Source organism: Heterocephalus glaber, unplaced genomic scaffold, assembly GCF_053883595.1.
Source record: "Heterocephalus glaber isolate CG9 unplaced genomic scaffold, H.glaber_assembly_v1.0 deba00001446, whole genome shotgun sequence".
Taxonomy (NCBI): domain Eukaryota; kingdom Metazoa; phylum Chordata; class Mammalia; order Rodentia; family Bathyergidae; genus Heterocephalus; species Heterocephalus glaber.
This window is the reverse complement of record NW_028258298.1, coordinates 9,145,939-9,158,914: the sequence shown is the minus strand read 5'-3', so window position 1 is coordinate 9,158,914 and position 12,976 is coordinate 9,145,939. Positions and strand designations below refer to the sequence as shown.

The following is a 12,976-nucleotide window of genomic DNA, read 5'->3' as shown; positions in this document are numbered from 1 at the left end:
CCTTACCACCACCAGGGGAAAGAGAGAGAAACCTGCATTCATAGAGGGTTAAATTCACAGTCTCCTCTTGTTTGTATATAACAGGACCATTAGAGTATTTTTATTTCTCCTCTCTCTGTATTCCACAATACCACATCAAAAATACATTTGCAGCAGAGCTTATTTTCTGAAGACAGATAATTTGGTTAAATCTCTTCCACTTTGATTTCATCTTCAGTTTCGGACGAGCAGCAGTACAACATGCAGCAGCAAAAGAGCATTTTATTCTCATAAAAAAGAATTTAATGACCCTCCGATATAAAATTGATCCTCTGATAAGATGGCACTTGAGGGCTACTTTGATAGAAACGTTAAACCAAGTGAATCTGCACAGAGCCAGCAATGCATGGCACCTTTAGTTGTAGCCTACACTGAGCAGAACCTACACTCTTTCCACTTCTTTGGGAAGAGGGGTAGATGCTTGGGCTGTCATCATGTGTCCAACACTCTGAGTCACGGAATTCCCTCACAATCTTAGCAGTCATTGTGGAGGTTGGGAAGATTGGCCAAATGCCTTACAGAATCAACCCTCTGTGTGTGTGTGTGCGTGTGTGTGTGTGTGCATGTGTATGTGTGTGTGTGTGTGTGTGTGTGTGTGTGTGTGCTGCTGGGGATGGAACCCGGGCATTGTGCATGCTAGGTAAGTGCTGTAACACTGAGCTACACTCTCAGCCCCAGTCAAGCATTTTATTTCAGGCACTCCCAGTTTATGTTTTCCCTGATTCTAGTCTCCAATGCCACAGCTCCCAATCGAGTTGAGAATAAAGAATTAGGATCAAAGTTATTAGCGAAAAAGGGCATGAAAATAAAAATAAAAATGAACCACTACTTTATACAAGTTAGGTTAGGGGAATTAGAAAAATCTGGAATATCAAGCAATGGCAAACATGTGGGAAAACTGGAATCCCATGAATGAGAATGTCAACCGGTCAGTTATTGTGGAATATGCTTAGCAGTACCTAATAAAATTAAGTGCGCAAATATGTTAAGACATAGAAAACTTACCAGGTGGTATGAAAGCTGGGATTCTCACACAGGTCCACAGGAATAAGGAATTAGAAGCAAGCCAGAGATTCGTAGAAAGGGAATAAATAAATAAAACATTGTAGTTGAAACAATTACAAACAATAAATTGGGAAAATACCTAACAACATAACCAATTATTAAAACTAGTGTTGGATGGAAGAAGATACAGAATTATATCTATACCATACTATCATTTAGGTAAATTAAAATAATTCATGTGGAAATGTCACATATTTTGCATATACATTTAATGACATATATCAGTCATTTAAAAAATAGTCACCTATGAGCTAAAGGAAAAAAAATAGGAATGAGGACCAAGGATAAAAGTGGAAAATATAAAAACAACAAAAAAGACTTCTTAGATGGGTGATGATGTGCCATAAGTTGAAAAATATGACTAAATCAAGTCTTTGCAGTTTATATTCAATTTTTAAAAATAGCATATAACTCAGAACATGGCATAAATCCCAAGATAAGTGGTGAGTTTGATGGTTACAATCCAGGCTCTCTTTTCCAATAGTCCATTGAACCTCCTTGTGCAATCAGTGGGAATGATGTAAGATGAGGGGATTTAAAGGCAGGGAAAATCTTTCCCATTCTTGAGGTCCCTGCAATTGCAGGTAATACAAATATTAAGAGAAGGTAGGGCCGGGGATTTAGCTCAGCGATTTCGCTGCCTGCTGCGAAGCGCAAGGACCCGAAAAAAAAAAAAAGAGAGGTGAAAGCCAATTAGTTTATGACAAACTAATTGACTCACAAGAATGGAAAAACCCCAGAAGATGCACGCCAATTGAATAAAATGACTTCTTTCCTATAGATTTCTATATCTGTATATCTATCTATCTATCTATCTATTTATCTATCTATCATCTATCCAGTTAAGGAAATGCACTGGGTCTTGATTTAGGCATAATGATCATTCAGAAAAGGTGATCAAAACACGAGTCTGCCTGAACCTTTTACAGCCTTTTGCTCCTTGTAGACATAAAGATAGCTCGGAAATGAATAGAGGTCATTAAAGACATTTGGATTTGTAAAATGCGATCCAGTAACTATTAGACACAAACTCTGATCATAGAAGGAAAAAAAGGAAGAAAGAAAGAAAGGAAAAAAGAAAAGTTAACTATTAGACTCAAACTCTGATCATAGCAGGAAAAAAAGGAAAGAAAGAAAGGAAAAAAGACAGAAAAGTATCACCTATCCTATCTGACAAAGAACAGGAAGGAGCTGAAAAACAGATGTGGAAAGCTGATTAGCTTCCTGCTCCTGCTTTATAATGGTGCATGCTTCTCTCCTTCCATCTAACAAACCTGAAGCAATGCGGTGGAAGATGATAGTCCTCAGAGTGGGGTCACCCTCAATGTCTGGAAGCCGTGCCCTTTTCACCAACTGAAGAATCAGACCAGATTAGTCCTAGGGCCGGGGTTTTGGAAGCAGCTGCAGTGAAGGTGTGATCAAGCGAAAGGGCACAGTGAGGAGGTTGATTAAAGCTAGTGAAGGGCAAGTAAAGCAGCTGCCCCCGAAGTCATGTAACAATTGGGCGTAACATTTAGTTCACAAGTGATCCGCAAACCTAGCCTAAAATGTGTCTGGGAAGCCTAGTAGTTGACTTTTACAAAACAGAATGAAAGCAAGCAAGGGGAGGCTGTGGAGGAGGTCCTGGACCTATAGCAACTCAGAGACTCACCCAGTGCCCAGTTCTCTTTCTACAAAGCCAACATCACTCTTTAGATAAGCAAATTTGTTGCTGAGGGAAAGCAACAAAGTGTCATATTAATTGCTTGGTGTTTATATTTTTTTAAAGACATAGCCAGTTGATGGATCTCTTTCTCTGTTCTTCAAAGTTCTTCCAGTTGTTTTGCAGACAGGAGACAAATAGTCTGGTCAAGAAGCTAATTGTGAATGTGTCTATACCTGTGTGTGTAAACACACAGCTCTCATGTGTCTAATTTATAGCAAATTGAGTAGGAGAATTGTGCAACTGAAAAGTGTGAATGTTTAAATTTTTAAAATTATTGGAGTAAAATGCATATTTCCACTTATTCCCCTCAAAATAATCCTTCTCGTTTAAAACATGCTTACTGCATAGTTCTTTCCACTTTCTAGAGTGGTTCTCCTTTTTTTCCCCATTCCCCCCTCCCTTTGACCTGGTTCCAGAAGCCCTCCTCAGTGAGGGTTTCTAGCTGTGCTGTTGTGGCTGTCTTGATGTTCTCAGCTGACTCCAAATGTCTACCTTTCATGGTCATTGTGACTCTGAATAAGAGCCAGAAGTCACCTGGTGCCAGATCTGGTGGATAAGGTGGAGGAAGCACCATAATGTTTATAAGCCTGCTTTTCTGTTAGATGGCACTAGGCAGCAACATTCATTCTATTTTTGATCACACTGCAAAAGACACGGAAGAGGACTTTCAGAGCTGCTTAAGAAAGTGACAAGAATGATGGGGTAGGTGTGGTCAAAGCAAGGAAGAGTATTATGAGGGGGAACTGATGGCAATGTGTCTTACTGAAATAGATTCCTTTTATTTTAAACAGTCACATAACACAGTACTACTAAGACGTCACCCCTTCAGTTATGGATCCCTTGCATTCTTCATACTGAAAATCCCTTCATCACCTATGATCACAACAAAAGTGGATTCAGCTGTGGTTCAGAACTACTACAAGGTTTCCTTGACTGCATGTGAGAAACTCAAAAGCACCGGAAGAGCAAGGATGAAAAACCAAACACTGTAAAATGTATTGATGGCAACCTAGTAGAAATGCATATTCATTTTCCAGTAACGCATTTCCATTCCCTTCTTTCTGCAAAGAGTTAAACAAAAAGGTAATTAAACAATGATTTCTTTATAAGTGCTGGACTTCTGAGGCCTGTTTTCTCTGTTGGAAAAAAAATAGATTTAAGATAATGGCCCTATTCTCCTCAGAATAAATTAAGCTCAGAGATAAAGAATTCCATTACTAATGCCTTTCAGCAAAGCCCAGGCATCCTTTAAAGGCAAACTTTAAAGTATAATGTGCCGTGATCTTGTTGAAATCTTTCCTGTAATGATGTTTAAGTGATGGGTAGGGGTATCAATGGTTCAGGTGAAGTATTGATTGTGTATCTTCAGGGCTGCTGGGCTCTTTCAACATATTCTATTTGAGGGAAAGTATTGCCTTTATTTAAAGACACTTTCAAAACAGTTACAAGTTAACTCAAGTAACTGATTTTAAAAAAAATGTATAAGAAAAAGGGTGAGTTGGGAGAGGAGGAGAGAGGAGCTAAGAACCTACAGGAGACTTAAGGTAGAAATCAATGACAAAGACCAAAATATGGGACCAATAGTCAGGCTTCAGGTTATTGACTTTAACCAGCTCACGGCACCTACTTCAAGTTAAAAATTCTTTTTAGTGTTCATCCTCTTTCTTTTCTGTAGGAAGAGGTGGACAAAGGAGTCACTGTCACCCTTGCAGCAAAAAGTTGTGCCTTTTTCCTCAGGGAGTGGGGGCCACTTGAAGAGACAGCTAGCTGTTAGGCTGGAAAATCTGCACAATCTCAGCAAATCCATCTGGATTCTCTCAGGAAGGCAATGCGAGGAGCCATAGAGAGCACATAGACAACTCCATCAGCAGGAGGGGAGGCTATTGATGTGAAGAGCATGGCTGGTGGATTGGGACAACAGTGGCCTGGATGGGAAGCTCTTAGAAAAGCCAGAAGCTCTTGCCATGCCTTACAATCATCTGACTCACTATCTTATTTAATGCACAACTTGGGTGCCTAAAGCTATCGCATGTGATGCTAACACACTGATGACTAATTGTGAACATGGGTTTGTAGATTCTCATTTATCTCTTCTACATAGTTGGAACCATCTTGAAGGCAGAGACTGAAACATTCCCCTTGTCATTCACAGCCTCAGTCAAATTCATGCCTCTGGAGGGTGCTCGGTATGCATTCATTCAAGAACTGGCTCTCCTCCTTGGAAAAAAAGAACAATGAATGGATATCCCTAGAAGTGATGTCACCTTAGAGTTTGTAGCTAAAGTGACATCAGTTGGTTGCCAGGGGCTTGCCCCAAATCCCACTGTAGTCTCGAATATCTCAGAAGCAATGGGACAGGCCATGCTGCTACATTCTTCTCTTCCACAGGACAATGACTAATATCCCCCACTGCCCAGTGCTGTGGGGTCTGGCTCCTGAGTGTCACCCTCCAGCCAGGAAGATGCTCAGAGTCTTGCTCAAGTAGTGTCACTAACCTGGAGCATGCACAGGACTTTGGGGTCATCTGATTGATCAGCTGACCCACCTAATGTGTGGTCCTGACCTTAGCATGAAAATACCCACTGTAGAGAGGAGCCTAGATAATTTATAAAGGAGACCCAGATCCTAGCCAGATGGATTATACTTTTGTGTGTGCTATAGAGAAAGGGTTCCCACTGCCTATGATTTTTGTCTTAACACTCATTCTAATTCTTTGGATGGAATTAATCTATTTGAAATATGTGTGTGCATATATATATATATATATATATATTTACATATATATTTAAACCATATGTATTTGTTCATGACTTGAAAATGTATGTTTCTTAAGAAACTCATTTAAAGCTTTATGGGAAGTAATTTTTAAAAATGCACTCATAACTACACCATCTTAATGCACCAATTCCATTTCATAAACATTTGTTTGGTATTTGCTCTGTGCAGCAAGGTGCTAATTCCTGCGGGTTCGTAAAGAGAAGGCATACTCCCTTCTCCCCTTTCTCCTAAGTCCACAATCTATTGGGGTGGATGAATGACAGCCATGGTTTAAATATCAAGTATCCTCTAGAGACTCATGTATTTCAGATCCAATCCCCAATGCATCAATCTTCAGGGGGGTCCTAGAAAAGTGACTGGATCATTAGGGCATTACCCACAGATCAATCCATCCATTGGTGAGTTCACAGCTGAATGGGCTGTTAAGAAGTGGGGCCTAGTCGTTGGAGGAAATAGTTACTGGGTACATTCTGTCCCAGTCCCTTCCTCTCTCTGCCTTTTTTGTTCTTGTTTCTGCTTCTCGGCTTTCATGAGGTGAGCAGCTTTCCTCCACCATGTCATTTCTGCCTTGGAGCCAACAGACCATAGACTGAAACTTTTGAAATTTTGAACCAAAATAAACTTTTTCTCATTTTAGTTGTGTATGTTAGATATTGTGTCCCTGAAACAGAAAAGGGATTAATATAATGACAAAACTGACAACTACAGAGCAGTGTGTTGGGAAGCAGGCAGAATATTGGTTAGCACTAGGACACACTTCCAGTATTCATGATAGAATAGTCTTTTTCTTACCTGATGAAGATCATGGAAGATATGCATTCTTATATTCAATTACTCCCGCTACTTGTGTCTTAATCACATTTCCTTTGAGGCTATGTGGATGCATCTATATCTCTCAGGAAGGGTTTTCTTTTAAAAAAAAGAAATCCTGTTACCAAAATGCTAAAATCTTTGCTTATGTTTATTGAATTACTTCATATAAATAATAATTTTTCCAAAAGGAAAAATGACCTTGTGAAACAATATTACTCACTTGGCAACATATTGTACCTGCTTGTTGTTTTCTTGCTTGTCTAATTACTGCAGAAAGAATAGCTGTAGTAAGGCATTCTCTCGTCAGCAAATATGCTTTTGATTTAAGAAATTACTACAGATAAATGCTGGAAGCCTTGTAGTCATCTTTGCTATATTTAGAGGGAAAATAACATCCCTCTGCAATTACCAGTTGGTATGAATTAAAGGCACCCCCATTTTCTTTCCTTTCTTTTTTTCTTCCTTCTTTTTTAATATCATTTTTCCCTCTATTTTTCCCTCTGGGTTAACAATGCAGGGATCAGAGTTGCACAATTATTAAAAAGAGGCCACTTAAATTCAACCCTCTATAGATACAGTGTCTGTGGCAATGTTTAATTAGAGATTAAAATTGAGGAATTGAATAATTGAGGTTACTAATGAATTTGAAAACTCAGCAAAGCAAGGAGAGCTAAGCATTTTTCTGGGTTTGCTTTTCTCCCTCTCATTTCCTACTATTATCACATTTCTAGCCTTGACTGCTGAGTTTATTACTACCCCAAACCCTGGCCTAAATGGAAACAAAAAAGCTCTGGCCTCTTTGCCGAGCTCCTGGAGACATTCTGTCTATTGGATTTATGGCATGTTGGGAAGCTTGCAATTGCAGGAGGCTGGCAATGATGAAAATGAGACATGTTGGGCCGCTAACACTTTCTGTAATCACCTTAATAGGTCAACATAACAATGGGTGTTTTTTTGGCTGGAAAATAAGAAGATGATCCTAAATCAAAGAAAATTTAAGACATTAAAAGTGCTCCAAATACTCCCTCTAGGGATCTGGGTGATTTGGGTACTGTGCTTGGTAGGCTTGCATTATCAGCGCTGCAAGTAAGCCCTTGGTTCACAATGGAACCTTCCACAAGGTGACCCTATACATTTCAAATCTGGCCTGGGAGTAATTCTCAAGCAGTATTTCTGCATTGAGAAGCAGGTAGATTACAAGACCCTGAAGGTACCTTCCAACTCTAAAATGCTATGATTTTATAAAGATGGCATGGAGCAAACTGCCTCATTCTAAGAGGTCTATTCCCTTTGAAGCTTCTTTCTAATACAAAGGTAAAGTTTTCAGAACTGTTTTTATCATTTGGACACTGTACTTCACATGATCCATTTCAAGCTTCATTTGGCACAAAAACTAGATGGTTTAAATTGACATTCAAGGTAAATGTCTGTATTTTTATGGCCAAAGGCCCCCAACTCGTGATTATTTGCTATTTTGCTGTTGCTGGTTAAATTGTGTTTTGATATTTTCTACATCTCAGACTCCAATCAGGCTGATTACCAGTAGGGATACTGCAGCTAACAAAAGGGACTTGTTCTGAAGCAATGTTAGCAACGGTTAACACAGCAGACATTCAGCCACAACACCTTTTATGAATAAGAGGTCACTGCTAATAGCATTTCCTTAAAACTTATTAGACACACTTCTTAGCTCAGGTGCTGATGGCTTAATACTGATGACTTTAAATATATGTTTTTGGCAGGAGGAAAAGAAGTAATCTGTCTTATAAGACTATTCTTACTTGCACCAAGAAAAAAAATCTGTCTCCTGCTACTGCTTAACACAGACATATCTTAGGGGTAAGGAGGTCAAGAGAGGAAATATGCATAATGTACATATTTAATCTTGTATTATCTATTTTTATCCCATGTTCACTAAATATTTCTAGCATTCTCTATCTACAAGTATCAATGCTATTCCTTCAAGACATGAAGGCCCCAGAGAATAGAAGCTGTGCACATATTCTTTGAAGGTATCTAGGACACTTCCAAGAATAGCTAAGTATATAATAAATAATTGACTATAGATGATGGTGGTGGTGGTGATGGTAGAGAAGTAGTGGATAGCATAAAAATCTACCTTTAGACGGGTATTTGTGCCAATGCTGCAGATGAGAAAGCACTTTGGGAAGGACAGGGTGGTTTCATGGTTTGGCACAAAAGGCAATGGGATCTGTGAAGTATGTAAGACAAATGTGTATCATGAGTGGGGACTCCAATACCATATGGCTTTTCTTGCAGGGGGGAATCCGGGCTTGATTCAGAGGCTTCTGTCCTTGAAGGGCTTGGCTTGATTCCAGCACAATGCCATGCACAGGAGGGGACAGTGGTTCATATTCTTTAGTGAAAGAGATGTTCCCATAGGATGCTGCAAGCTGGGGGACTGCCTACTATAAGACAAAGGAAATCCCTAACCTTTGGCTGCCTTATTTTCTCATTTGCCAAGAAGTATCATGGGGGTAAACAGCCCTAAATAACTGCAATGCACCAACCTGGCAAAGGAACATCCAGTACGTAGGTCTTTCCATAATGTTCCTCTCATTGAGATTCAGAGTCCATGATGCAATTCATGGCATTTACTGTTCATTACTCAGGGGTAAGGGTAGGGAGAAGCTTTGCTTTGTAGGCCTTATTGGGCCAGTCCTTCTTGAGATGTGCAAGCCCATCACAAACCTTGTCCACAATCTGGAGTTGCTTGTGATTCCATGTGCTAAAGGCACCTTCTCATTATCTAATCTGTCTGGCCATGAACTCTTCATAAAAACACCAGAGGTGCATGTGAGATGGAGTTATCACCCACCACTGCAGCATGAAGACACAGGGTCCTATGTGCCAACTGTCCATCGGTGCTGATAGCTAACAAGCCCACTAGAGGTAGGCTGCAGTGGGGGTGTGAGCCTCCACAAAGTGCTGCGGGGGTAACCTCTCCATACCCAGCAGTGCAGAATTCTTGGTTCTGCAAAGTGAGAATGCATGCAGGAGATGAAAGAGATTGAGAGGCAGAGCCATTCTGCTTGGGGTTTGTCTACAAAGTTGTCAGTTCAGGTCTCTGGGTCAAAAATCATTTCATCTGCTGAAGCAGATCCTTTGTAGAACAAAATGCCAGGCTGACTTCAAGGTGCACAGAACCCTGGGCTGCCATCATACGGCAGCAGGCTCCAGCCCCGTCCTGCTCTTCTCCTAATCCCTCACTCAGATACAAACTTTCTTTTCTCCCCACACTCCCCACTGCCTTTGAAGACTTTCTGATGGCCCCCTTTTTGCCTGCTGACTACTCAAGAGGCAGGATGTTCAAAGATGTGGCTCCCAGTCACAAAAATCAAAATCATCCTGCCTGTACAGCTGCAGAGACATTTTTTGTTGTTTGTTTATTTAGTCAAAGAGAAATATTATAGGGGGGCAGGCATGGGGTAACTGCTGAGCTCCCTGGTCTTTTATTAAGAGAGGGAGCCAGGGGTGTGACTCAGTGGTACAGTGCATGCCTAGCATGCTCGAGGTCCTGAGTTCCATCCCCAGCACCACACAAAAAAAGTGGGAAAGTGAGGTTTAGGAAAAGAAAACACTGATATCCCTCGAGTCATAATAAGATTTTGTCCTGATTAACCCATCACGAATTGAGACTATCATAAGTCAAAGATGCATTGCCACACCTAACCTTCAGCACATCCTAGCTTAGCAACACAGCAGACTGTAGTGTAGGTCATTTCCCCTAGTGATCATGTGGCTGGCTGGGAGTTGTGGCTTGTTGCTGTTTTGCAGCATCTTGAGAGAGGACTGTGTCATGAATCACTAGCCCAGGAAAAGATCTAAATTCAAAATTCAATGTAGACTTTCAACTGTACGTGTATTGCTTCTGCACCACTGTAAAGTTGGAAAGTTGCAAGTTGAACCATCCAAAGTTAGGAACTGTCTGTATCAACAGCAGGATCATTCCCAAAGAAACACCTCCCAGTCCCTACTAGATGGAAAAGACCTTAAAAATTATTTCACTGGTGCTCCTGTCCGATAACTTTTATCTTCTCCCATCAGATAAATGGATGGAGATTCTCCTGAAGTAGAAAACCTCATTTTTGTTCACTGTTTCTCACCATATGTGGGAATCAGGAATAGACTTTTTGAAAGGTGTGAATTGCATGCACTATAAAACTATAAAACACATTCACTCCTGAAGTTTACAATCACTGAGGCTCCCTAGAGTTCTCCTCTGTAGCTCAAAGTATAAGCTGCTTTTGGCTTCCTTCTGGAATGGCTGCTTTGTCTCACTATAGATGGCTCTGCCCTTCTGAGATCCACAAAGGGAAGTCAGAGTGATTTCCTACTTCTGCATAATTCTATTTGATAGAAGAAAAATAAGAAGAGAAGTTCACTATTTGTATATCCAAAGAGATAAGGAAGGCAAACCCAGGAAGGAATTCTCTGCTTTCTTATCTTGTCACATGAAGACATGTCCCTCATATACATCAACACACTCCTCATGGAACCTGATACACAATAATGAAGCAATCAACACATGGTATCGGTACTACTGTTGTTGGAGTACTTAAATTTCTAATTGAGACTTGGTCAAGTGCAAGTTATCTCTCTTCTAGTTGGACGTGTCCTTAAACTTTTTCCTCAGGCTCCCCATGATCCAACACAGTGAGCGCACCTGAGCTCCAGGTAAGTCCCAAGCCTACTGTGAAGATGCTCTGTGCGCCCCAGTCAAAGGAGGGGTGTGTACCTTATCAAATTGTTATCCCTGTCAAACAGAGTTATGTTGACTTTCATCAAAGAATGTTAATAGTTTTCCCAACACTTTGTGATGGCTGCGACAGAGAGCAAATTGAAAGGCAAGATCATTTCCAGTGGCCCGTAACACAGGGAACTATAAGAAAAAATATGTCTTGCCAAAGCAAGGTCAGGCAATGAGACTTTTGCTAAAAGGACAGGTTGAGAAGTGTAAGAGAAGCCTGGCAACAAAATTCGCAAAAAGAACAACTAGTGGAGCTCTTCTACCATTTGTTCAAAAGGATTCTGAGCATGAGCTATAGCAAGGCTCAGGGCTAAAGCCTGAGGTTACAAAGATGAACATACCTTTCCCTTTCTAATGGGAAAGATGCATGGGCTTTGTAAGTAGAAAATGAGAATAAAGTAACAGAGATGCACACAAAGCCCGCAGGCTCTGGCTTCTGCTGGCCTGCGGCCTCTCCTCCCATTTGCTCCAGTCACAGAAGGGCCAGGTTCTCCCTCAAGTCCCAGACCTTTCCCTCCCATGGGCCTTGCCACTTGCTTGCCCCTTCCTGGGATGCTCTTCCTCCAGTATCTGCATGGTATGCTCCTAGGTCCAATCAGATCTTTACCATATGTCTCCTATTCAAGGAGCCTTCCTTGACCACCCCAAGTGAAATCTTACCACCACCAAGATTGCCCAAGCCTCTTTCCTGGTGGCAACGTTTGTTTGTTTTGTTTACTGTTCTATCTCCAGTGTACATAATAGATATTGGTAAACACTTGTCCAATAAATTAATTTAGGTGGACATTTCAATCAGTAGCTTTTAAGTGGCAGACATCAAGAACTAGAGCAATCTTTTTTTATTATTTTGTCCAATTAAGAATTCTGGAGCCAGATTTCCTGTTTTAAAAACCATGATTTATTATCAGTGTGACCATAAGCAAGTCACTTAACCTCTCTGTGCTTCAGTTTTCTCATATGTATTGTAGGGATAATAATAGTGACACTCCCTCAGGGTTGTTTCAAAAACTAATTATATTATTATATAACATATTTTATGGTCTAGCATAAACATGGTACACATGTTGGTGTTACTGCTGATTAGAAAACAAAAGACCATGAGAGATAAGTGAGTTACTCAAAATTACATATTCATTAATTCATTCAACAAATGTTTAAGTGCTTCCCTTATATCAGAAACTGAGGATTCTGTAAGAGGTTCAACAAAATTAGTTCCTACTTTTATGAAACAAATAAGGAGATAAATGTTGGACAAAGAGTCTCACACACACACACACACACACACACACACACACACACACACAGAGCATCTGGGTGAGCACTATGAAGGCTCAGGGCACCATGGCTATGAAGAATGGGGAACTTGATCTGTACTTATCCCCAAGGGGCTCAGGGTATATGGAGATGTCCCTGATGATAAGGCACTCATACAGAGGCCTGAGGGCTGGGCAGAAATTAGCCATGTTGGGCAGGGAAGGGTGGGGCTGGGGAGGAAGGAGTTTGTTGGAGGTGGCATTCAAACTTGGACCCCAGCCTAGGACTTTGCATCATAGGTGTGCAGCCAAGGCTTGAGTGTGAACTTTTTCACTAGTCTGACATTATACCACAGCAAGACAGCCAAGACTCATTACCATCATGCTTGTGTCTCCTCATCTCTGCCCCTGGCAGGAGGCTGGCACCCTGTGTACCCACGAGTGGAGACAATGCTCTGTTCCTTCAGCACATGCTAAGGACTAACTCAACTCTGATGATGAATTGGTGTTCTGATTTCAGAAATGCACCCCAGGGATAATATGGAAGGAGAA

At 40.8% G+C, this 12,976-nt stretch overlaps 1 protein-coding gene across 6 annotated transcripts in view; it reads right to left on the bottom strand.

The window, feature by feature from the left end:
• The window catches only part of Kirrel3 (kirre like nephrin family adhesion molecule 3), a 584,234-nt gene that overhangs the window by 473,692 nt on the left and 97,566 nt on the right, over positions 1–12,976 (bottom strand). The window contains exon 1 of one of the 6 annotated variants that reach the window (XM_087214244.1): positions 1,045–5,558. The exons of the other annotated variants lie outside the window; for them this stretch is intronic. The gene's annotated coding sequence lies outside the window, so the exon portion shown is untranslated. Of the gene's footprint in view, positions 1–1,044; positions 5,559–12,976 lie in introns of those variants that run through there. 6 annotated transcript variants of the gene reach the window in all.